General features: G+C 42.5%; 9 non-coding genes across 9 annotated transcripts; all 9 read left to right on the top strand.

The window, feature by feature from the left end:
* The first annotated feature begins 912 nt into the window (after positions 1–912).
* Positions 913–1,023, top strand: TRNAL-CAA (transfer RNA leucine (anticodon CAA)). Its single transcript has 2 exons — positions 913–950; positions 978–1,023. It is a non-coding gene; the product is annotated as a tRNA-Leu (tRNA).
* A 1,346-nt stretch (positions 1,024–2,369) lies between these two features.
* On the top strand, positions 2,370–2,481 carry TRNAL-CAA (transfer RNA leucine (anticodon CAA)). Its single transcript has 2 exons — positions 2,370–2,407; positions 2,436–2,481. It is a non-coding gene; the product is annotated as a tRNA-Leu (tRNA).
* A 1,346-nt stretch (positions 2,482–3,827) lies between these two features.
* Positions 3,828–3,938, top strand: TRNAL-CAA (transfer RNA leucine (anticodon CAA)). The gene is made up of 2 exons: positions 3,828–3,865; positions 3,893–3,938. It is a non-coding gene; the product is annotated as a tRNA-Leu (tRNA).
* A 1,347-nt stretch (positions 3,939–5,285) lies between these two features.
* Positions 5,286–5,396, top strand: TRNAL-CAA (transfer RNA leucine (anticodon CAA)). The gene is made up of 2 exons: positions 5,286–5,323; positions 5,351–5,396. It is a non-coding gene; the product is annotated as a tRNA-Leu (tRNA).
* A 1,347-nt stretch (positions 5,397–6,743) lies between these two features.
* TRNAL-CAA (transfer RNA leucine (anticodon CAA)) lies at positions 6,744–6,854 on the top strand. The gene is made up of 2 exons: positions 6,744–6,781; positions 6,809–6,854. It is a non-coding gene; the product is annotated as a tRNA-Leu (tRNA).
* A 1,347-nt stretch (positions 6,855–8,201) lies between these two features.
* On the top strand, positions 8,202–8,312 carry TRNAL-CAA (transfer RNA leucine (anticodon CAA)). Its single transcript has 2 exons — positions 8,202–8,239; positions 8,267–8,312. It is a non-coding gene; the product is annotated as a tRNA-Leu (tRNA).
* A 5,719-nt stretch (positions 8,313–14,031) lies between these two features.
* On the top strand, positions 14,032–14,142 carry TRNAL-CAA (transfer RNA leucine (anticodon CAA)). Its single transcript has 2 exons — positions 14,032–14,069; positions 14,097–14,142. It is a non-coding gene; the product is annotated as a tRNA-Leu (tRNA).
* A 1,347-nt stretch (positions 14,143–15,489) lies between these two features.
* Positions 15,490–15,600, top strand: TRNAL-CAA (transfer RNA leucine (anticodon CAA)). The gene is made up of 2 exons: positions 15,490–15,527; positions 15,555–15,600. It is a non-coding gene; the product is annotated as a tRNA-Leu (tRNA).
* A 1,347-nt stretch (positions 15,601–16,947) lies between these two features.
* TRNAL-CAA (transfer RNA leucine (anticodon CAA)) lies at positions 16,948–17,058 on the top strand. Its single transcript has 2 exons — positions 16,948–16,985; positions 17,013–17,058. It is a non-coding gene; the product is annotated as a tRNA-Leu (tRNA).
* Positions 17,059–17,332: the final 274 nt, after the last annotated feature.

Genomic DNA, 17,332 nt, shown 5'->3' with positions numbered 1-17,332 from the left:
GTTCCTAAACTGAGTTAACCAGTCAAACTGGTTCCAGTGTGACCAATGCCTCACACTTCTCTCTTTTACAATCAATTCAAAATGCTGCTGCTCTTCTGATGTGTATCTACTTCTGGTCTCCTGAAACATCTCGAAAAAGAGAAAAAAAACAGCGCACCACCAAAGTGGGTCCCAAGCAAATGTATTCTAAAACATCTTCTTTATTTAATCTATCTAAAAGTGGAGGTTAACACCCTCCTACGCGTTTCGTGTGAACATACACTTTATCAAGGAGTATTGCATTCAATTATTTATAAATGTAAATAAAGAGGTTGGGGGCCACAGGTGAAGCCCTTGAGGGCCGTTTGTTGCCCACCAATGACAAAGTGTAAGCTTGTCATGACAGGGTCTCCCTTTGCCTCACGTTGTCGATTTCTTGTTGCTCTTATTTCCATTGTTAGTACTTTATTATCCTTGTGTTGTAATTTTTTTAAGCGCTGCATAAACAGTTGGCGCAATAGAAATAAAAATATACGTACACACTGCTTCTACTTCCTATCATTGGAATGCCCTTACTTGTACTTACCTGTATACCTCTATCTGGGGATGACCTTGGCTGAGTTTTTTTTTGTGATATCCTTTCATAAATGAAGCATTAAAACACAGAGACTCACTATTTCACTCAAAGATACATTCTGCCATTCACTCACTCACTGAATCACTCACCTGTATGCACTCAGAATGCTATTGAGTGACATCCTGCCATGAAACCATTCACTCAGCCTTCTGAACATTTACCCATTCTCTCACAGGCACCCAGTCAATCACTCACATACAATACAATGATCGTATTCAGTAACTCTCTTTCCGCCTGTCACAGACCAGGGGTGCGTAGTTAATCAGTCACTTCTACTGAGCACAAGACTCCATGTTGTCAGGATGGCCGAGTGGTCTAAGGCGCCAGACTCAAGCTTGATATCTTCCCATGTCAGTGGGTGTTCTGGTCTCTGTATGGAAGCATGGGTTCAAATCCCACTTCTGACTTGTTCTTTTGTTACTCTTTCAAATGTTCTTATACCGTTAATATCCTATACATCCTCATGCCCTCTGATTTTTTGGGGAGGGTTCTTAGTGGCGGCGGGTGGAGGATCCTTTGGTTACAGAGAAAATGGATTTATAGAAAGTGGGCATTTCCTGTCTTCGAAGATGGCCACCAAGCTACTTTCTCTTGGCGAGTCAATCACTAATGGCGACGGCTTTGGTCAGCATTGCTGACTGACTTTTTGGGTGTGACCTGTGACATCAGCACTGCCATTTAGCAGGTAATCTGCAGTCAGGAGGACATCCTGCATTAGATATACACCCAGGACTGTGTGACCTTATCCCTAATAAGCGATAGTCAGGAGGTCATCCTACATTAGATAACAAAATAGGATTGTCTGAGCCTGTCATAGAGCTTTGCACTTTAGGGAGTAAAGTGTTCCTAAACTGAGTTAACCAGTCAAACTGGTTCCAGTGTGACCAATGCCTCACACTTCTCTCTTTTACAATCAATTCAAAATGCTGCTGCTCTTCTGATGTGTATCTACTTCTGGTCTCCTGAAACATCTCGAAAAAGAGAAAAAAAACAGCGCACCGCCAAAGTGGGTCCCAAGCAAATGTATTGTAAAAATCTTCTTTATTTAATCTATCTAAAAGTGGAGGTTAACACCCTCCTACGCGTTTGGTGTGAACATACACTTTATCAAGGAGTATTGCATTCAATTATTTATAAATGTAAATAAAGAGGTTGGGGGCCACAGGTGAAGCCCTTGAGGGCCGTTTGTTGCCCACCAATGACAAAGTGTAAGCTTGTCATGACAGGGTCTCCTTTGCCTCACGTTGTCGATTTCTTGTTGCTCTTATTTCCATTGTTAGTACTTTATTATCCTTGTGTTGTAATTTTTTTAAGCGCTGCATAAACAGTTGGCGCAATAGAAATAAAAATATACGTACACACTGCTTCTACTTCCTATCATTGAAATGCCCTTACTTGTACTTGCCTGTATACCTCTATCTGGGGATGACTTTCGCTGAGTTTTTTTTTTGTGATATCCTTTCATAAATGAAGCATTAAAACACAGAGACTCACTATTTCACTCAAAGATACATTCTGCCATTCACTCACTCACTGAATCACTCACCTGTATGCACTCAGAATGCTATTGAGTGACATCCTGCCATGAAACCATTCACTCAGCCTTCTGGACATTTACCCATTCTCTCACAGGCACCCAGTCAATCACTCACATACAATACAATGATCGTATTCAGTAACTCTCTTTCCGCCGGTCACAGACCAGGGGTGCGTAGTTAATCAGTCACTTCTACTGAGCACAAGGCTCCATGTTGTCAGGATGGCCGAGTGGTCTAAGGCGCCAGACTCAAGCTTGATATCTTCACAATGTCAGTGGGTGTTCTGGTCTCTGTATGGAAGCGTGGGTTCAAATCCCACTTCTGACTTGTTCTTTTGTTACTCTTTCAAATGTTCTTATACCGTTAATATCCTATACATCCTCATGCCCTCTGATTTTTTGGGGAGGGTTCTTAGTGGCGGCGGGTGGAGGATCCTTTGGTTACAGAGAAAATGGATTTATAGAAAGTGGGCATTTCCTGTCTTCGAAGATGGCCACCAAGCTACTTTCTCTTGGCGAGTCAATCACTAATGGCGACGGCTTTGGTCAGCATTGCTGACTGACTTTTTGGGTGTGACCTGTGACATCAGCACTGCCATTTAGCAGGTAATCTGCAGTCAGGAGGACATCCTGCATTAGATATACACCCAGGACTGTGTGACCTTATCCCTAATAAGCGATAGTCAGGAGGTCATCCTACATTAGATAACAAAATAGGATTGTCTGAGCCTGTCATAGAGCTTTGCACTTTAGGGAGTAAAGTGTTCCTAAACTGAGTTAACCAGTCAAACTGGTTCCAGTGTGACCAATGCCTCACACTTCTCTCTTTTACAATCAATTCAAAATGCTGCTGCTCTTCTGATGTGTATCTACTTCTGGTCTCCTGAAACATCTCGAAAAAGAGAAAAAAAACAGCGCACCGCCAAAGTGGGTCCCAAGCAAATGTATTGTAAAAATCTTCTTTATTTAATCTATCTAAAAGTGGAGGTTAACACCCTCCTACGCGTTTCGTGTGAACATACACTTTATCAAGGAGTATTGCATTCAATTATTTATAAATGTAAATAAAGAGGTTGGGGGCCACAGGTGAAGCCCTTGAGGGCCGTTTGTTGCCCACCAATGACAAAGTGTAAGCTTGTCATGACAGGGTCTCCTTTGCCTCACGTTGTCGATTTCTTGTTGCTCTTATTTCCATTGTTAGTACTTTATTATCCTTGTGTTGTAATTTTTTTAAGCGCTGCATAAACAGTTGGCGCAATAGAAATAAAAATATACGTACACACTGCTTCTACTTCCTATCATTGGAATGCCCTTACTTGTACTTGCCTGTATACCTCTATCTGGGGATGACTTTCGCTGAGTTTTTTTTGTGTGATATCCTTTCATAAATGAAGCATTAAAACACAGAGACTCACTATTTCACTCAAAGATACATTCTGCCATTCACTCACTCACTGAATCACTCACCTGTATGCACTCAGAATGCTATTGAGTGACATCCTGCCATGAAACCATTCACTCAGCCTTCTGGACATTTACCCATTCTCTCACAGGCACCCAGTCAATCACTCACATACAATACAATGATCGTATTCAGTAACTCTCTTTCCGCCTGTCACAGACCAGGAGTGCGTAGTCTATCAGTCACTTCTACTGAGCACAAGACTCCAAGTTGTCAGGATGGCCGAGTGGTCTAAGGCGCCAGACACAAGCTTGATATCTTCCCATGTCAGTTGGTGTTCTGGTCTCTGTATGGAGGCGTGGGTTCAAATCCCACTTCTGACATGTTCTTCTGTTACTCTTTCCAATGTTCTTATACCGCTAATATCATATACATCCTCATGCCCTCTGATTTTTTGGGGAGGGTTGTTAGTGGCGGCGGGTGGAGGATCCTTTGGTTACAGAGAAAATGGATTTATAGAAAGTGGGCATTTCCTGTCTTCGAAGATGGCCACCAAGCTACTTTCTCTTGGCGAGTCAATCACTAATGGCGACGGCTTTGGTCAGCATTGCTGACTGACTTTTTGGGTGTGACCTGTGACATCAGCACTGCCATTTAGCAGGTAATCTGCAGTCAGGAGGACATCCTGCATTAGATATACACCCAGGACTGTATGACCTTATCCCTAATAAGCGATAGTCAGGAGGTCATCCTACATTAGATAACAAAATAGGATTGTCTGAGCCTGTCATAGAGCTTTGCACTTTAGGGAGTAAAGTGTTCCTAAACTGAGTTAACCAGTCAAACTAGTTCCAGTGTGACCAATGCCTCACACTTCTCTCTTTTACAATCAATTCAAAATGCTGCTGCTCTTCTGATGTGTATCTACTTCTGGTCTCCTGAAACATCTCGAAAAAGAGGAAAAAAACAGCGCACCACCAAAGTGGGTCCCAAGCAAATGTATTCTAAAACATCTTCTTTATTTAATCTATCTAAAAGTGGAGGTTAACACCCTCCTACGCGTTTCGTGTGAACATACACTTTATCAAGGAGTATTGCATTCAATTATTTATAAATGTAAATAAAGAGGTTGGGGGCCACAGGTGAAGCCCTTGAGGGCCGTTTGTTGCCCACCAATGACAAAGTGTAAGCTTGTCATGACAGGGTCTCCCTTTGCCTCACGTTGTCGATTTCTTGTTGCTCTTATTTCCATTGTTAGTACTTTATTATCCTTGTGTTGTAATTTTTTTAAGCGCTGCATAAACAGTTGGCGCAATAGAAATAAAAATATACGTACACACTGCTTCTACTTCCTATCATTGGAATGCCCTTACTTGTACTTACCTGTATACCTCTATCTGGGGATGACCTTGGCTGAGTTTTTTTTTGTGATATCCTTTCATAAATGAAGCATTAAAACACAGAGACTCACTATTTCACTCAAAGATACATTCTGCCATTCACTCACTCACTGAATCACTCACCTGTATGCACTCAGAATGCTATTGAGTGACATCCTGCCATGAAACCATTCACTCAGCCTTCTGGACATTTACCCATTCTCTCACAGGCACCCAGTCAATCACTCACATACAATACAATGATCGTATTCAGTAACTCTCTTTCCGCCTCTAACAGACCAGGGGTGCGTAGTCAATCAGTCACTTCTACTGAGCACAAGACTCCAAGTTGTCAGGATGGCCGAGTGGTCTAAGGCGCCAGACTCAAGCTTGATATCTTCCCATGTCAGTGGGTGTTCTGGCCTCTGTATGGAGGCGTGGGTTCAAATCCCACTTCTGACATGTTCTTCTGTTACTCTTTCCAATGTTCTTATACCGCTAATATCATATACATCCTCATGCCCTCTGATTTTTTGGGGAGGGTTCTTAGTGGCGGCGGGTGGAGGATCCTTTGGTTACAGAGAAAATGGATTTATAGAAAGTGGGCATTTCCTGTCTTCGAAGATGGCCACCAAGCTACTTTCTCTTGGCGAGTCAATCACTAATGGCGACGGCTTTGGTCAGCATTGCTGACTGACTTTTTGGGTGTGACCTGTGACATCAGCACTGCCATTTAGCAGGTAATCTGCAGTCAGGAGGACATCCTGCATTAGATATACACCCAGGACTGTATGACCTTATCCCTAATAAGCGATAGTCAGGAGGTCATCCTACATTAGATAACAAAATAGGATTGTCTGAGCCTGTCATAGAGCTTTGCACTTTAGGGAGTAAAGTGTTCCTAAACTGAGTTAACCAGTCAAACTAGTTCCAGTGTGACCAATGCCTCACACTTCTCTCTTTTACAATCAATTCAAAATGCTGCTGCTCTTCTGATGTGTATCTACTTCTGGTCTCCTGAAACATCTCGAAAAAGAGGAAAAAAACAGCGCACCACCAAAGTGGGTCCCAAGCAAATGTATTCTAAAACATCTTCTTTATTTAATCTATCTAAAAGTGGAGGTTAACACCCTCCTACGCGTTTCGTGTGAACATACACTTTATCAAGGAGTATTGCATTCAATTATTTATAAATGTAAATAAAGAGGTTGGGGGCCACAGGTGAAGCCCTTGAGGGCCGTTTGTTGCCCACCAATGACAAAGTGTAAGCTTGTCATGACAGGGTCTCCCTTTGCCTCACGTTGTCGATTTCTTGTTGCTCTTATTTCCATTGTTAGTACTTTATTATCCTTGTGTTGTAATTTTTTTAAGCGCTGCATAAACAGTTGGCGCAATAGAAATAAAAATATACGTACACACTGCTTCTACTTCCTATCATTGGAATGCCCTTACTTGTACTTACCTGTATACCTCTATCTGGGGATGACCTTGGCTGAGTTTTTTTTTGTGATATCCTTTCATAAATGAAGCATTAAAACACAGAGACTCACTATTTCACTCAAAGATACATTCTGCCATTCACTCACTCACTGAATCACTCACCTGTATGCACTCAGAATGCTATTGAGTGACATCCTGCCATGAAACCATTCACTCAGCCTTCTGGACATTTACCCATTCTCTCACAGGCACCCAGTCAATCACTCACATACAATACAATGATCGTATTCAGTAACTCTCTTTCCGCCTCTAACAGACCAGGGGTGCGTAGTCAATCAGTCACTTCTACTGAGCACAAGACTCCAAGTTGTCAGGATGGCCGAGTGGTCTAAGGCGCCAGACTCAAGCTTGATATCTTCCCATGTCAGTGGGTGTTCTGGCCTCTGTATGGAGGCGTGGGTTCAAATCCCACTTCTGACATATTCTTTTGTTACTCTTTCCAATGTTCTTATACCGCTAATATCCTATACATCCTCATGCCCTCTGATTTTTTGGGGAGGGTTCTTAGTGGCGGCGGGTGGAGGATCCTTTGGTTACAGAGAAAATGGATTTATAGAAAGTGGGCATTTCCTGTCTTCGCAGATGGCCACCAAGCTACTTTCTCTTGGCGAGTCAATCACTAATGGCGACGGCTTTGGTCAGCATTGCTGACTGACTTTTTGGGTGTGACCTGTGACATCAGCACTGCCATTTAGCAGGTAATCTGCAGTCAGGAGGACATCCTGCATTAGATATACACCCAGGACTGTGTGACCTTATCCCTAATAAGCGATAGTCAGGAGGTCATCCTACATTAGATAACAAAATAGGATTGTCTGAGCCTGTCATAGAGCTTTGCACTTTAGGGAGTAAAGTGTTCCTAAACTGAGTTAACCAGTCAAACTGGTTCCAGTGTGACCAATGCCTCACACTTCTCTCTTTTACAATCAATTCAAAATGCTGCTGCTCTTCTGATGTGTATCTACTTCTGGTCTCCTGAAACATCTCGAAAAAGAGAAAAAAAACAGCGCACCGCCAAAGTGGGTCCCAAGCAAATGTATTGTAAAAAATCTTCTTTATTTAATCTATCTAAAAGTGGAGGTTAACACCCTCCTACGCGTTTCGTGTGAACATACACTTTATCAAGGAGTATTGCATTCAATTATTTATAAATGTAAATAAAGAGGTTGGGGGCCACAGGTGAAGCCCTTGAGGGCCGTTTGTTGCCCACCAATGACAAAGTGTAAGCTTGTCATGACAGGGTCTCCCTTTGCCTCACGTTGTCGATTTCTTGTTGCTCTTATTTCCATTGTTAGTACTTTATTATCCTTGTGTTGTAATTTTTTTAAGCGCTGCATAAACAGTTGGCGCAATAGAAATAAAAATATACGTACACACTGCTTCTACTTCCTATCATTGGAATGCCCTTACTTGTACTTACCTGTATACCTCTATCTGGGGATGACCTTGGCTGAGTTTTTTTTTGTGATATCCTTTCATAAATGAAGCATTAAAACACAGAGACTCACTATTTCACTCAAAGATACATTCTGCCATTCACTCACTCACTGAATCACTCACCTGTATGCACTCAGAATGCTATTGAGTGACATCCTGCCATGAAACCATTCACTCAGCCTTGTGGACATTTACCCATTCTCTCACAGGCACCCAGTCAATCACTCACATACAATACAATGATCGTATTCAGTAACTCTCTTTCCGCCTCTCACAGACCAGGGGTGCGTAGTCAATCAGTCACTTCTACTGAGCACAAGACTCCCAGTTGTCAGGATGGCCGAGTGGTCTAAGGCGTCAGACTCAAGCTTGATATCTTCCCATGTCAGTGGGTGTTCTGGTCTCTGTATGGAGGCGTGGGTTCAAATCCCACTTCTGACATGTTCTTTTGTTACTCTTTCCAATGTTCTTATACCGCTAATATCCTATACATCCTCATGCCCTCTGATTTTTTGGGGAGGGTTCTTAGTGGCGGCGGGTGGAGGATCCTTTGGTTACAGAGAAAATGGATTTATAGAAAGTGGGCATTTCCTGTCTTCGAAGATGGCCACCAAGCTACTTTCTCTTGGCGAGTCAATCACTAATGGCGACGGCTTTGGTCAGCATTGCTGACTGACTTTTTGGGTGTGACCTGTGACATCAGCACTGCCATTTAGCAGGTAATCTGCAGTCAGGAGGACATCCTGCATTAGATATACACCCAGGACTGTGTGACCTTATCCCTAATAAGCGATAGTCAGGAGGTCATCCTACATTAGATAACAAAATAGGATTGTCTGAGCCTGTCATAGAGCTTTGCACTTTAGGGAGTAAAGTGTTCCTAAACTGAGTTAACCAGTCAAACTGGTTCCAGTGTGACCAATGCCTCACACTTCTCTCTTTTACAATCAATTCAAAATGCTGCTGCTCTTCTGATGTGTATCTACTTCTGGTCTCCTGAAACATCTCGAAAAAGAGAAAAAAAACAGCGCACCACCAAAGTGGGTCCCAAGCAAATGTATTCTAAAACATCTTCTTTATTTAATCTATCTAAAAGTGGAGGTTAACACCCTCCTACGCGTTTCGTGTGAACATACACTTTATCAAGGAGTATTGCATTCAATTATTTATAAATGTAAATAAAGAGGTTGGGGGCCACAGGTGAAGCCCTTGAGGGCCGTTTGTTGCCCACCAATGACAAAGTGTAAGCTTGTCATGACAGGGTCTCCCTTTGCCTCACGTTGTCGATTTCTTGTTGCTCTTATTTCCATTGTTAGTACTTTATTATCCTTGTGTTGTAATTTTTTTAAGCGCTGCATAAACAGTTGGCGCAATAGAAATAAAAATATACGTACACACTGCTTCTACTTCCTATCATTGGAATGCCCTTACTTGTACTTACCTGTATACCTCTATCTGGGGATGACCTTGGCTGAGTTTTTTTTTGTGATATGCTTTCATAAATGAAGCATTAAAACACAGAGACTCACTATTTCACTCAAAGATACATTCTGCCATTCACTCACTCACTGAATCACTCACCTGTATGCACTCAGAATGCTATTGAGTGACATCCTGCCATGAAACCATTCACTCAGCCTTCTGAACATTTACCCATTCTCTCACAGGCACCCAGTCAATCACTCACATACAATACAATGATCGTATTCAGTAACTCTCTTTCCGCCTGTCACAGACCAGGGGTGCGTAGTTAATCAGTCACTTCTACTGAGCACAAGACTCCATGTTGTCAGGATGGCCGAGTGGTCTAAGGCGCCAGACTCAAGCTTGATATCTTCCCATGTCAGTGGGTGTTCTGGTCTCTGTATGGAAGCTTGGGTTCAAATCCCACTTCTGACTTGTTCTTTTGTTACTCTTTCAAATGTTCTTATACCGTTAATATCCTATACATCCTCATGCCCTCTGATTTTTTGGGGAGGGTTCTTAGTGGCGGCGGGTGGAGGATCCTTTGGTTACAGAGAAAATGGATTTATAGAAAGTGGGCATTTCCTGTCTTCGAAGATGGCCACCAAGCTACTTTCTCTTGGCGAGTCAATCACTAATGGCGACGGCTTTGGTCAGCATTGCTGACTGACTTTTTGGGTGTGACCTGTGACATCAGCACTGCCATTTAGCAGGTAATCTGCAGTCAGGAGGACATCCTGCATTAGATATACACCCAGGACTGTGTGACCTTATCCCTAATAAGCGATAGTCAGGAGGTCATCCTACATTAGATAACAAAATAGGATTGTCTGAGCCTGTCATAGAGCTTTGCACTTTAGGGAGTAAAGTGTTCCTAAACTGAGTTAACCAGTCAAACTGGTTCCAGTGTGACCAATGCCTCACACTTCTCTCTTTTACAATCAATTCAAAATGCTGCTGCTCTTCTGATGTGTATCTACTTCTGGTCTCCTGAAACATCTCGAAAAAGAGAAAAAAAACAGCGCACCACCAAAGTGGGTCCCAAGCAAATGTATTCTAAAACATCTTCTTTATTTAATCTATCTAAAAGTGGAGGTTAACACCCTCCTACGCGTTTCGTGTGAACATACACTTTATCAAGGAGTATTGCATTCAATTATTTATAAATGTAAATAAAGAGGTTGGGGGCCACAGGTGAAGCCCTTGAGGGCCGTTTGTTGCCCACCAATGACAAAGTGTAAGCTTGTCATGACAGGGTCTCCCTTTGCCTCACGTTGTCGATTTCTTGTTGCTCTTATTTCCATTGTTAGTACTTTATTATCCTTGTGTTGTAATTTTTTTAAGCGCTGCATAAACAGTTGGCGCAATAGAAATAAAAATATACGTACACACTGCTTCTACTTCCTATCATTGGAATGCCCTTACTTGTACTTACCTGTATACCTCTATCTGGGGATGACCTTGGCTGAGTTTTTTTTTGTGATATCCTTTCATAAATGAAGCATTAAAACACAGAGACTCACTATTTCACTCAAAGATACATTCTGCCATTCACTCACTCACTGAATCACTCACCTGTATGCACTCAGAATGCTATTGAGTGACATCCTGCCATGAAACCATTCACTCAGCCTTCTGAACATTTACCCATTCTCTCACAGGCACCCAGTCAATCACTCACATACAATACAATGATCGTATTCAGTAACTCTCTTTCCGCCTGTCACAGACCAGGGGTGCGTAGTTAATCAGTCACTTCTACTGAGCACAAGACTCCATGTTGTCAGGATGGCCGAGTGGTCTAAGGCGCCAGACTCAAGCTTGATATCTTCCCATGTCAGTGGGTGTTCTGGTCTCTGTATGGAAGCTTGGGTTCAAATCCCACTTCTGACTTGTTCTTTTGTTACTCTTTCAAATGTTCTTATACCGTTAATATCCTATACATCCTCATGCCCTCTGATTTTTTGGGGAGGGTTCTTAGTGGCGGCGGGTGGAGGATCCTTTGGTTACAGAGAAAATGGATTTATAGAAAGTGGGCATTTCCTGTCTTCGAAGATGGCCACCAAGCTACTTTCTCTTGGCGAGTCAATCACTAATGGCGACGGCTTTGGTCAGCATTGCTGACTGACTTTTTGGGTGTGACCTGTGACATCAGCACTGCCATTTAGCAGGTAATCTGCAGTCAGGAGGACATCCTGCATTAGATATACACCCAGGACTGTGTGACCTTATCCCTAATAAGCGATAGTCAGGAGGTCATCCTACATTAGATAACAAAATAGGATTGTCTGAGCCTGTCATAGAGCTTTGCACTTTAGGGAGTAAAGTGTTCCTAAACTGAGTTAACCAGTCAAACTGGTTCCAGTGTGACCAATGCCTCACACTTCTCTCTTTTACAATCAATTCAAAATGCTGCTGCTCTTCTGATGTGTATCTACTTCTGGTCTCCTGAAACATCTCGAAAAAGAGAAAAAAAACAGCGCACCGCCAAAGTGGGTCCCAAGCAAATGTATTGTAAAAATCTTCTTTATTTAATCTATCTAAAAGTGGAGGTTAACACCCTCCTACGTGTTTGGTGTGAACATACACTTTATCAAGGAGTATTGCATTCAATTATTTATAAATGTAAATAAAGAGGTTGGGGGCCACAGGTGAAGCCCTTGAGGGCCGTTTGTTGCCCACCAATGACAAAGTGTAAGCTTGTCATGACAGGGTCTCCTTTGCCTCACGTTGTCGATTTCTTGTTGCTCTTATTTCCATTGTTAGTACTTTATTATCCTTGTGTTGTAATTTTTTTAAGCGCTGCATAAACAGTTGGCGCAATAGAAATAAAAATATACGTACACACTGCTTCTACTACCTATCATTGGAATGCCTTTTCTTGTACTTGCCTGTATACCTCTATCTGGGGATGACTTTCGCTGAGTTTTTTTTTTGTGATATCCTTTCATAAATGAAGCATTAAAACACAGAGACTCACTATTTCACTCAAAGATACATTCTGCCATTCACTCACTCACTGAATCACTCACCTGTATGCACTCAGAATGCTATTGAGTGACATCCTGCCATGAAACCATTCACTCAGCCTTCTGGACATTTACCCATTCTCTCACAGGCACCCAGTCAATCACTCACATACAATACAATGATCGTATTCAGTAACTCTCTTTCCGCCTGTCACAGACCAGGGGTGCGTAGTTAATCAGTCACTTCTACTGAGCACAAGGCTCCATGTTGTCAGGATGGCCGAGTGGTCTAAGGCGCCAGACTCAAGCTTGATATCTTCCCATGTCAGTGGGTGTTCTGGTCTCTGTATGGAAGCGTGGGTTCAAATCCCACTTCTGAATTGTTCTTTTGTTACTCTTTCAAATGTTCTTATACCGTTAATATCCTATACATCCTCATGCCCTCTGATTTTTTGGGGAGGGTTCTTAGTGGCGGCGGGTGGAGGATCCTTTGGTTACAGAGAAAATGGATTTATAGAAAGTGGGCATTTCCTGTCTTCGAAGATGGCCACCAAGCTACTTTCTCTTGGCGAGTCAATCACTAATGGCGACGGCTTTGGTCAGCATTGCTGACTGACTTTTTGGGTGTGACCTGTGACATCAGCACTGCCATTTAGCAGGTAATCTGCAGTCAGGAGGACATCCTGCATTAGATATACACCCAGGACTGTGTGACCTTATCCCTAATAAGCGATAGTCAGGAGGTCATCCTACATTAGATAACAAAATAGGATTGTCTGAGCCTGTCATAGAGCTTTGCACTTTAGGGAGTAAAGTGTTCCTAAACTGAGTTAACCAGTCAAACTGGTTCCAGTGTGACCAATGCCTCACACTTCTCTCTTTTACAATCAATTCAAAATGCTGCTGCTCTTCTGATGTGTATCTACTTCTGGTCTCCTGAAACATCTCGAAAAAGAGAAAAAAAACAGCGCACCGCCAAAGTGGGTCCCAAGCAAATGTATTGTAAAAATCTTCTTTATTTAATCTATCTAAAAGTGGAGGTTAACACCCTCCTACGCGTTTGGTGTGAACATACACTTTATCAAGGAGTATTGCATTCAATTGTTTATAAATGTAAATAAAGAGGTTGGGGGCCACAGGTGAAGCCCTTGAGGGCCGTTTGTTGCCCACCAATGACAAAGTGTAAGCTTGTCATGACAGGGTCTCCTTTGCCTCACGTTGTCGATTTCTTGTTGCTCTTATTTCCATTGTTAGTACTTTATTATCCTTGTGTTGTAATTTTTTTAAGCGCTGCATAAACAGTTGGCGCAATAGAAATAAAAATATACGTACACACTGCTTCTACTTCCTATCATTGGAATGCCCTTACTTGTACTTGCCTGTATACCTCTATCTGGGGATGACTTTCGCTGAGTTTTTTTTTTGTGATATCCTTTCATAAATGAAGCATTAAAACACAGAGACTCACTATTTCACTCAAAGATACATTCTGCCATTCACTCACTCACTGAATCACTCACCTGTATGCACTCAGAATGCTATTGAGTGACATCCTGCCATGAAACCATTCACTCAGCCTTGTGGACATTTACCCATTCTCTCACAGGCACCCAGTCAATCACTCACATACAATACAATGATCGTATTCAGTAACTCTCTTTCCGCCTGTCACAGACCAGGGGTGCGTAGTTAATCAGTCACTTCTACTGAGCACAAGGCTCCATGTTGTCAGGATGGCCGAGTGGTCTAAGGCGCCAGACTCAAGCTTGATATCTTCCCATGTCAGTGGGTGTTCTGGTCTCTGTATGGAAGCGTGGGTTCAAATCCCACTTCTGACTTGTTCTTTTGTTACTCTTTCAAATGTTCTTATACCGTTAATATCCTATACATCCTCATGCCCTCTGATTTTTTGGGGAGGGTTCTTAGTGGCGGCGGGTGGAGGATCCTTTGGTTACAGAGAAAATGGATTTATAGAAAGTGGGCATTTCCTGTCTTCGAAGATGGCCACCAAGCTACTTTCTCTTGGCGAGTCAATCACTAATGGCGACGGCTTTGGTCAGCATTGCTGACTGGCTTTTTGGGTGTGACCTGTGACATCAGCACTGCCATTTAGCAGGTAATCTGCAGTCAGGAGGACATCCTGCATTAGATATACACCCAGGACTGTATGACCTTATCCCTAATAAGCGATAGTCAGGAGGTCATCCTACATTAGATAACAAAATAGGATTGTCTGAGCCTGTCATAGAGCTTTGCACTTTAGGGAGTAAAGTGTTCCTAAACTGAGTTAACCAGTCAAACTGGTTCCAGTGTGACCAATGCCTCACACTTCTCTCTTTTACAATCAATTCAAAATGCTGCTGCTCTTCTGATGTGTATCTACTTCTGGTCTCCTGAAACATCTCGAAAAAGAGAAAAAAAACAGCGCACCACCAAAGTGGGTCCCAAGCAAATGTATTCTAAAACATCTTCTTTATTTAATCTATCTAAAAGTGGAGGTTAACACCCTCCTACGCGTTTCGTGTGAACATACACTTTATCAAGGAGTATTGCATTCAATTATTTATAAATGTAAATAAAGAGGTTGGGGGCCACAGGTGAAGCCCTTGAGGGCCGTTTGTTGCCCACCAATGACAAAGTGTAAGCTTGTCATGACAGGGTCTCCCTTTGCCTCACGTTGTCGATTTCTTGTTGCTCTTATTTCCATTGTTAGTACTTTATTATCCTTGTGTTGTAATTTTTTTAAGCGCTGCATAAACAGTTGGCGCAATAGAAATAAAAATATACGTACACACTGCTTCTACTTCCTATCATTGGAATGCCCTTACTTGTACTTACCTGTATACCTCTATCTGGGGATGACCTTGGCTGAGTTTTTTTTTGTGATATCCTTTCATAAATGAAGCATTAAAACACAGAGACTCACTATTTCACTCAAAGATACATTCTGCCATTCACTCACTCACTGAATCACTCACCTGTATGCACTCAGAATGCTATTGAGTGACATCCTGCCATGAAACCATTCACTCAGCCTTCTGGACATTTACCCATTCTCTCACAGGCACCCAGTCAATCACTCACATACAATACAATGATCGTATTCAGTAACTCTCTTTCCGCCTCTAACAGACCAGGGGTGCGTAGTCAATCAGTCACTTCTACTGAGCACAAGACTCCAAGTTGTCAGGATGGCCGAGTGGTCTAAGGCGCCAGACTCAAGCTTGATATCTTCCCATGTCAGTGGGTGTTCTGGTCTCTGTATGGAGGCGTGGGTTCAAATCCCACTTCTGACATGTTCTTTTGTTACTCTTTCCAATGTTCTTATACCGCTAATATCCTATACATCCTCATGCCCTCTGATTTTTTGGGGAGGGTTCTTAGTGGTGGCGGGTGGAGGATCCTTTGGTTACAGAGAAAATGGATTTATAGAAAGTGGGCATTTCCTGTCTTCGAAGATGGCCACCAAGCTACTTTCTCTTGGCGAGTCAATCACTAATGGCGACGGCTTTGGTCAGCATTGCTGACTGACTTTTTGGGTGTGACCTGTGACATCAGCACTGCCATTTAGCAGGTAATCTGCAGTCAGGAGGACATCCTGCATTAGATATACACCCAGGACTGTGTGACCTTATCCCTAATAAGCGATAGTCAGGAGGTCATCCTACATTAGATAACAAAATAGGATTGTCTGAGCCTGTCATAGAGCTTTGCACTTTAGGGAGTAAAGTGTTCCTAAACTGAGTTAACCAGTCAAACTGGTTCCAGTGTGACCAATGCCTCACACTTCTCTCTTTTACAATCAATTCAAAATGCTGCTGCTCTTCTGATGTGTATCTACTTCTGGTCTCCTGAAACATCTCGAAAAAGAGAAAAAAAACAGCGCACCGCCAAAGTGGGTCCCAAGCAAATGTATTGTAAAAAATCTTCTTTATTTAATCTATCTAAAAGTGGAGGTTAACACCCTCCTACGCGTTTCGTGTGAACATACACTTTATCAAGGAGTATTGCATTCAATTATTTATAAATGTAAATAAAGAGGTTGGGGGCCACAGGTGAAGCCCTTGAGGGCCGTTTGTTGCCCACCAATGACAAAGTGTAAGCTTGTCATGACAGGGTCTCCCTTTGCCTCACGTTGTCGATTTCTTGTTGCTCTTATTTCCATTGTTAGTACTTTATTATCCTTGTGTTGTAATTTTTTTAAGCGCTGCATAAACAGTTGGCGCAATAGAAATAAAAATATACGTACACACTGCTTCTACTTCCTATCATTGGAATGCCCTTACTTGAACTTACCTGTATACCTCTATCTGGGGATGACCTTGGCTGAGTTTTTTTTTGTGATATCCTTTCATAAATGAAGCATTAAAACACAGAGACTCACTATTTCACTCAAAGATACATTCTGCCATTCACTCACTCACTGAATCACTCACCTGTATGCACTCAGAATGCTATTGAGTGACATCCTGCCATGAAACCATTCACTCAGCCTTGTGGACATTTACCCATTCTCTCACAGGCACCCAGTCAATCACTCACATACAATACAATGATCGTATTCAGTAACTCTCTTTCCGCCTGTCACAGACCAGGGGTGCGTAGTTAATCAGTCACTTCTACTGAGCACAAGGCTCCATGTTGTCAGGATGGCCGAGTGGTCTAAGGCGCCAGACTCAAGCTTGATATCTTCCCATGTCAGTGGGTGTTCTGGTCTCTGTATGGAAGCGTGGGTTCAAATCCCACTTCTGACTTGTTCTTTTGTTACTCTTTCAAATGTTCTTATACCGTTAATATCCTATACATCCTCATGCCCTCTGATTTTTTGGGGAGGGTTCTTAGTGGCGGCGGGTGGAGGATCCTTTGGTTACAGAGAAAATGGATTTATAGAAAGTGGGCATTTCCTGTCTTCGAAGATGGCCACCAAGCTACTTTCTCTTGGCGAGTCAATCACTAATGGCGACGGCTTTGGTCAGCATTGCTGACTGGCTTTTTGGGTGTGACCTGTGACATCAGCACTGCCATTTA

Source organism: Ascaphus truei, unplaced genomic scaffold (genome assembly GCF_040206685.1).
Source record: "Ascaphus truei isolate aAscTru1 unplaced genomic scaffold, aAscTru1.hap1 HAP1_SCAFFOLD_541, whole genome shotgun sequence".
NCBI classification, from domain to species: domain Eukaryota; kingdom Metazoa; phylum Chordata; class Amphibia; order Anura; family Ascaphidae; genus Ascaphus; species Ascaphus truei.
This window is presented reverse-complemented; position numbering and strand designations above follow the sequence as displayed.